General features: G+C 44.2%; 1 non-coding gene across 1 annotated transcript; it reads right to left on the bottom strand.

Moving 5' to 3' along the window:
* Window positions 1-2,074: 2,074 nt before the first annotated feature.
* On the bottom strand, window positions 2,075-2,305 carry LOC100473200. Its single transcript, XR_002143796.1, has one exon. It is a non-coding gene; the product is annotated as a cAMP-dependent protein kinase inhibitor gamma (transcript).
* Between the last annotated feature and the right edge of the window lie 5,787 nt (window positions 2,306-8,092).

The raw sequence follows: 8,092 nt of genomic DNA on the forward strand, positions 1-8,092 counted from the left end.
TTCGTTCTGACTGTTTTTGAATTTCATATGAAATTTACAAAGGGAATCAAACAGTATGTACTCATTTGTGTCTTGCTCAATATAATATTCTTGAGATTCATTAATGTTGATATGTATATCAGTAGTTTTTCTTCTTATTATTATCATTATGTTTCAATGTACAAAAATACCATCATTTGCTTAGCCATTCTCCTCTTGACTGACATTTGGTTTGTTTACAGGTTTCTCTGTTACGAATAAAGATGCTATGAATGTTCTTGCACAAGTCTTTTGTGGACATACATTTTCTTTCTCTTGGGTGTGCTTAGAACTGGAATTCCTGGGTTTTAGGGTTGGTATACTCTACCGTAAACCGCTGAACAGTTTGTCCGAGTGACGGTACCATCGTATACTCACACTAGCAGTGCACCACATTCTGGGCGCTCTGCATCATTGCTAATGCTTGCGATTTTGTCAACCCTTTAAGGTTTAGCCATTCTGGTTGGTTTGAAATGGCATCCCACGATTGTTGTTGTTGTTGTTAATTTTATTTATTTATTTTAAGTAATCTCTACACCCAGCATGGAGCTCAAACTCACAACCCTGAGATCAAGAGTCACATGCCCTACTCACTGAGCCAGCCATGGTTTTATTTATTTTTTATTTTTTTAAATTTAAATTCAATTAGCCAACATATATAACATCATTAGTTTCAGATGTAGAGCTCAGTATTTCATGAGTTGCATGTAATACACAATGCTCATTACATCAGGTGTCCTCCTTAATGCCAGTCACCCAGTTACCCCATCCCCCCACCCACCTCCCACCTCCCCTCCAGCAGCCCTCAGTTTCTTTCCCACAGCCCGGAGTTTCTCATGGTTTGTCTCCCTCTCTGATTCCCTCCCATTCCGTTTTTCCATCCCTTCCCCTGTGGTCCTCTGCACCGTTTCTTATATTCCTCGTGTGGGTGAATCCATATGATTATAGTATTTTTCTTTTTTTTTTTAATGATTTTTTATTATATTATGTTAGTCACCATACAGTACATCCCCGGATTCTGATGTAAAGTTCGATGCTCCATTAGTTACATATAACACCCAGTGCACCATGCGATACGTGCCCTCCTTACCACGATTATAGTATTTTTCTGATTGACTTATTTCACCCACCAGAATATGCTCCAGTTCCACCGCATCAATGTAAATGGTAAGATTTCATCCTTTCTGATGGCTGAGTAATATTCCATTGTATATATATATCTCACACCTTCTTTGGTTTTAATTTGTTTCCCTGACGAATGATGAGGTAACCGTAAAAATTTACAAGGTATTTACGTGAACACCTATGGATACTGTTTCATGTGTTAGTAGTGATTGGTATGTCTTCTTTTTTGAAATGTCTACTTTGAAGTCAAGTCTTCTCCATTTTTATTTTTACTTATCCCCCCCCAAATCATCAGCTTTTATTTCCTGAGTCCTCGGTGTCACTTATCTTGGCAGAAAGGACTGAGAGTTGATCAGACAATTTTGAGCACAAAACCCCTTCCCTAGAAGTGGATCTGTGGAGCTCCATGAGGGAAATGCAGAGCTGCATAGATGGTCAGGTTAGCTTACAATGCCTTTCCAAAGGAAAAAAAAAAAAAAGTCAGTTCCCTCCCCCTCTGCTGATAAAAGGTTTAAGTTCTTAAAAAGGTTAAAAGTGGTGTTGTTGTTTTTTTTCAAGGGATACAAGTCTTGATCCAGAAGGTTGGGCTTGGAGAAGCCAAGGCAGAGCCGGGATGTGGTTGCTGCCCAGACCACTGATGGAGGTACATTCTTGGCGGGGTGGGCGGGGGGGGAGGAAGCTGCCATCCTGAACCTACAGGGTCTTGGAAGTGCACTGGTGTGAGGAGGTGGTGGGCAAGTGGAGCCTGAAGGTGCAGGCAGAGAGCTTTCTCAGAGTAGGGGCCACACCGGCCTCTGGGAGTGCCTTTTCACTCTGGCCTGGCCTGCCTGAGACAGGGGCTCATAGAAGAGGCTGCTGGGCCAGTGCCAGGGCTCTCTGACCAGGTGGGGACAGCAGGTCTCTTTTCCACCCTCAGTGTGCAAGGTCAGACTCAAGATGAGGGGGTGCCATTGTTGCTCTCAGACTGCTTGCTAGCTTCCCTGTCTGGGGTGCCTGCCTCTGCCTGTCTTTCTGCCCCCTCGAGTGCCAGCTCGTCCATGTCTTTAGCCAGCTTCCTCATGCTCACAGTCTCAGAGTCTGCCTGGGTGTCAAGGACTGTGTTCTGACAGCCTGTCCTGTCACCGGAAATGGAGATGGAGTAGGAGGTCTTGACCCCCATCATGCCTGTTGCATTGCTCTTCTGGCCCGGTTTAGTTTATTTTTCCTACTTGCATCTTTTCAGATTTTCCACTGTTGACTAATCAGCCTGGAAATTCTGGAAGGCTCAGTGGTCCTGAAACAATCTGACTTGAGCAGGTATTTGGTGGTAGGGGTGGGGGTTAGTGTGAAGGGCTCAAGCAGAAATTAGGAAAGCTTGAGTAATTCTCCTTCCTCTGCCATCAACCCTTTCTGCGGCCTTGGGTAAATCATTTCACTTTGAGCCTTTTTCCATGTCTTTTAGAGAGATTTGGTAAATGAAGCCTTTACTCTCAGCTCTTGGCTGGTTCTTTTATCCCTTTTAAAAAACTGGTTGTCTTTTATTATTAATTCAGAGGAATTCTTTAGTTGACTCATGCTGCCCTGTACCTGCTTTTGCTATTCTTATACAGTCAGGAAGAGTTTGCAACTTACATAGCCTAGTGTTGGTACTGCTATGAAGAGTGAAGGGGAAAAAGAAGATGGGGGTGCGGGGTGCAAAGGGTCAGAACGGAGAGCAACCTCCGAGGCTTGAAGGTGTGCAGGATGGACAAGAGGAATCCAGCTAGTGTCAGGGAGGCCAAGTGAGCCATAGAAGGAGACTTCCAGCCACCCTCTTAGGAAGAGCAAGCCCCCAGAAGTCTCGGAGTAGTGCTGGACTTCCCACACAGCCCTGAGAACAGGGACCCAGATTTTTTAAAAAATGGAGATATATAGATGAGATATATTCACAGTATGTGATATATAACAGATAATATATAAAACTATAATGTATAACATAGCATGCAAATATATATAAAATGCCAGGAGCTCCAGCATACTTAGATATTTCTGTGTCAAAGATACAATTCAGGCCCTTTTACAAATGATTCAGAAACCTAATATGTGGCTCAACTTCTACCCTGCTGTGAACTCCCCAAGAGGACAACAAAGCCTTTTAGAGTTTCTTAGAATAGAAAAAATCCAACTGTGGTGGTAGAGAATATTGTCTCCTCAGTTGTGTTCTTGGTTCTCCTCTCAGCAGTCTCTTGCTACAGTTTCTTAGGTTAAGGTACAATTAGTAAGCTAAGGCTTTAATATATGGGTAGATGCTTATTATTGTTATTGGCTTTAATGTGACGATGGCTTAAGTCTTATTATTTCTGGACTTCAGTCATTACTATCATCATTAGATCTGCTGCTTATCAGCCATTCCAGGGCCAAAACTAACAAAACACCAGCAACTGGAATACTAAGGACAATATAATCAACTCTGTTATTCAGGAACTCATTAATTCAAATCCCCAACTTGGAATTTATTAGAATTTCCCAATTAGATGTGCATTCAAGTTTAACTTTGTTGTGTCAGAAGTAAAAGACTTTGCAAAGCAAAATAATAAACAAGGGCGAGATTGCAGGAGGGTGTTCACCCAACTAAAGAAAACAGTAGGGTGAAAACATTGGGAACTCACTAGAAGTTTCCATGTACTTAAACAATTAGAAGCATGCATGTATACACAAAGATATCACACTGTATTTTGCTGGCTTATTTTCCTCTCTGTCTTCCTCATTAGACAGGGCTTTGTTGAGGGAGAGGAACAACGTTCCTGCACAGAGTAAGCACTTAGCCTCTGTTAGTTAGCTAACTGAGTAGATCTTTCCACGTTGCATGAAGGCCTTAGGTGTTAGTCATACCCATGGGTTCTTTACGAGTGTGTGTAAAACGCTGTCAGTAGGGTCCACTGAACCAGGGTTACTAGTGCAAGAGGTTCGCTGGGGATAATGCCTATAGAAGATCCAAGGACAGAAGAGCAGGGTTGTGCTAGAAGAGGCTCAGGCCGTGATTTAGATTTGAGAAAGTCTTGGACAAACTACAGGGAATCTCTGGAACAAAGATTGCCCGTTAGAAGAGTCCCCCATTGGGCAAAGACAACGAGGCCCTAATATCCCCACCATGCTCGGTTATTGGCTGGGGCAGCTGAAAGAGAGATCATGTGCGCATATTGTTATGGGCCGTATTATATCCTCCCAAATTCACTGAAGCCCTAGCCCCCAGCATCTCAGAATGTGACTGTAATTGGAAATAATGCCTTGAAAGAGGTGATTAAGTTAAAATAGGCCAATAGAGTGGACCGAGATCCAATCTGACTTGTGTTCTCATAAGAAGAGGAAATTTAAATCCACCAAGAGACACCAAGAGCCCACACAAAGGAGGCACCATGTGAGGACCCAGCCAGAAGGCGGCATCTGTAAGCCAAGGAGAGAGGCCTCAGGAAAAACCAGCCTTGCTGACAACTTTGATCTTGGGCTTTCAGCCTTCAGAACTATGAGAAAATACACTTCTGTTGTTTAAGCCCCCCAGTCTGTGGTATTTTGTTATGGCCGCCCTGGCAGACCAATAGGGTCCTGTTGCTCTGCAGGAGTTTCCATTTTGGTGGAGGAGACAAAGAAGGCAACAAACAACAAAGGGGAGTCCAGGGAACCTTGGGCATGCAGAGGTGGGACATCCTACTCAAACCGAAGAGGATGGTGTCAGGAAAGAATGCCCAGGGTGCCTGGGTGGTTCAGTTGGTTAAGCATCAGACTCTTGATCTCATCTCAGGTCTTGATCTCAGGGGCATGAGTTCAAGTCCTGGTCCCCTCACACTGAATGTGGATCCTACTTAAAAACGAATGCTGCCTGGAAGAAATGTCACGGGAGGAGTCCTGAGAGTTGAGTAGGGAGGAACTAGGAGGAAAGGAGCAGAGGCAGAGGGACTGGCTCCCACACAGGCATTGAGACAGGAAAGAACATGGCGCCTGCCAGTGAGCGAGTCATCTGAAATTCAGTGATGGAGAAAGCGGAAATGCTATTGTGAGGTTCTGACACACGCATACCAGGAGCTACAGGAAGGAGATGTTATTCATGACAAGACTGATAATATTTTGTATAGCACTTTGCAGTCTGACAAAACACCTTGTGCCTTATCTGTCCGTGTCAACAGGCGGGTTGAACCATTTCATACACGAGGCAAACGAGGGTCGAGAGGCTATATGGTTTGTCTGCAGCCTTACAGGAAGTTAGTATGTAATGCTCAGGCCCTTTCCTGTCCAATTCTGTGTGGGACGGAGTGTGGGGGGCTGTGTTTCTTTGCCTCTGACCTTGCTCAGAGCTGCACACAGGGCAATGTGAGGACAAGAGTGGCTTAGGTTTGGTGGGTTCTGCTGGACAAGAAGGACCTGGAGGAGTAGAAGTCCCATGCATAACAAGGCCACAACATCCTAAACATAGTATCTCTGGGAAAAGAGTTTGGGCTTCTGTGGAAGTACTTACCTCCTCACTCATTCTGTCCCTAATTACAGGGTGCTTAAGGTCTCTTTATCTGTCAAACAGGACAGAGTAATACACCCCCACAACCAGCACTGGTGCCTCCCTGCCTGTCATGCAGGACACCTCCTAACTCCAGGACCCCATCCAGGAATAGACATTGCGACCCCCTATGGAGCTGTGCAACATTGCAGGGGTATCCCCTTTGGGTTGATGCCACAGAAAGGTGAAAGAAGAATTTAAAAATACAAGGTGTCTTACGTAAGTGTCTTTCTATCAGTTTGGGATGGCTTGTGCTTAAGACCTGGAGAAGGGGAGAAAGGAAAGGTTTCAAGCAGAACCTCTCCCTCCCTCCTCACTGTACCCCAATAGCAGATGCTGGAGGGCCCCCCATATCCTGAGGCCTTAACTGCGTCCATGTTCTCTGGCCTGAAGAGAACTCTCAGTGCCCAGGTCTCTCTGCTAGAGGGCATTCTCTAGATGCCAGTGACCATTTGCCCTCAACTGCTGTGGGTGGGAACTACTGGAGAGTTAGTGCCCCTTGGGGACAGCTCTCAACCATTGTCTAATGGAACTTGGTGGATAAGTATCCCGGCTCCTTCCTCTCTTGTGAGGGTAACTACACTGCTTCCTAGGATTCTCCAGTTGAATTAAACTCTGGTTGTGTATAGTGGTGACTTGCTTAATATCATAACTTTTTTTGGTATCTGTTCCTTCCTGATCTCACTTCTCCACTCCTCTACCAGTGTTTCCCGGGGTCACCTCCCAAATACACGACTCACACCCCTGATGTCGTCTCATGGTTTGCCTCTGGACAAACCCAAACTACAGCAACCTTCCCTGTCCAGTTTTGGGGTTTTGGGGTTTGTTGCTGTTGTTGTTGTTGTTGTGCTTGTTTTTTGTGTTGTTTTGGTTAGCTTTTTTGCAGCTTTGAACAATATGCATAGGGATGGGGGAGGAAAAAAGAGAAAGATACTGAAATATAATTCATTCACTCATGCATTCACACATTTTTTCACTCAGTAAATACTTATTAAGTGTCTATTTGATGCAAAGCACCGTGCTGGGGGGAAGTCAGATTTCCTAGGGCTCTCAGAAGCCATCCATCACTTAAATCCCAGCTCACAGAGCCCAGCCAGCACGGCCTGGGAGCGGCCGTTTGAGAGGAAGCAGCGTGTAGAAGAGGTGGAGACTCAAAAGGAGAGAAGACAGAAGTTCTGCGAGTGTGGGGGAGGGGAATGACAAGAGTAAATAAAGGCCAGTGGGCGGGGAGAAAATTCACCTGTGAAGGGGCAAAGGCTCTGGGTGAGTATGTGTGTCACCTTGTGAGCACCCGATTCTTGGGGGCATCTACTGTCAGGGCTGAATAGGGCCTCAGAGGTCATGAGTAGATCTCCTTCACTTTACTCCTTAGGAAACCCAGAACCAAAGAAAAGACAAAATGATTTCCTCAACTCTTTATGCTGTGTGTGTTTTTTCTTTTGAGGGGAACAGGCTAGGTCAGCGTTTCTTAAAGTTTTATTCATTATTGCTAGGAAACCTTTTTAGAAATTTTCCCTAATTACTTCTCTCCGGTGAAATCTTAGCACCACAGATACATTGTGTATCAGTTATGGACTGTGGATCTGTTTGTATACTATGGACATAAAAAGGTTAAGATTTTTTTCCCTCAATCCCCAAGAACCAATATTTGCTCTCTTGGGGGCGACATTGCCCTTGTTGAGAATGCGTGGGACGGAGAACCCAAATGTGGACAGGTTACAGAGGCCTTGAAGTTCCTGGATTTGGTGCAGTAAGCAACAGAGAGCCATAACGGCTTCTTGAGCAGAAGGATGCAGTGAGGAAAGAGGTGGAGAGCCTACCCCACGTGATAGTGTCTATCAAACACTGGCCTAGCTGTTCTCCCTGCATTCCCAATGTCATTAAGAAAAAGGCCAACATGGCTTTCCTATGTCATCATAGACAATTTTAAGTATGTGTAAAAATAATTATTTATTACTGTGGTAATATGCTACAATCAGTTTTATTTTTTGTTTTATTTAAACAAACATTTATATAGTGCTTGTTATGTTCCAGATGCTATGCTAAGCACTATATAAATATTAGCTCATTTAATCTTATGAGATATATAATTATTATACCCATTTTACAGATGGGAAAACTGAGGCACCAAAAGTGTCTTGCCTGAAGGCACATGGCTTATAATCGTAGAGCTGAGATGCCAACCCAGGCAGTCTGGCTCCAGAGTCAGTTTTCTGAACCACTGTACTATGATTTGTAAAATAGAACCTATTTGGGCAAGGTGTAACCATAATTCAGTCTACACCCAGTGCAGGGTGCCAATATAGATTCATGGACCTCTTGCAATAATGTTAATGGAACCAAGGACCGCAAGTTGGAAACTGGTGAGCTAGAAGATTTTTTTTTAATTTTATTTTATTATATTGTGTTAATCACCATACAGTACATCCCCAGATTCCGATGTAA

This window comes from Ailuropoda melanoleuca, chromosome 2 (genome assembly GCF_002007445.2).
Source record: "Ailuropoda melanoleuca isolate Jingjing chromosome 2, ASM200744v2, whole genome shotgun sequence".
Taxonomy (NCBI): Eukaryota; Metazoa; Chordata; class Mammalia; order Carnivora; family Ursidae; genus Ailuropoda; species Ailuropoda melanoleuca.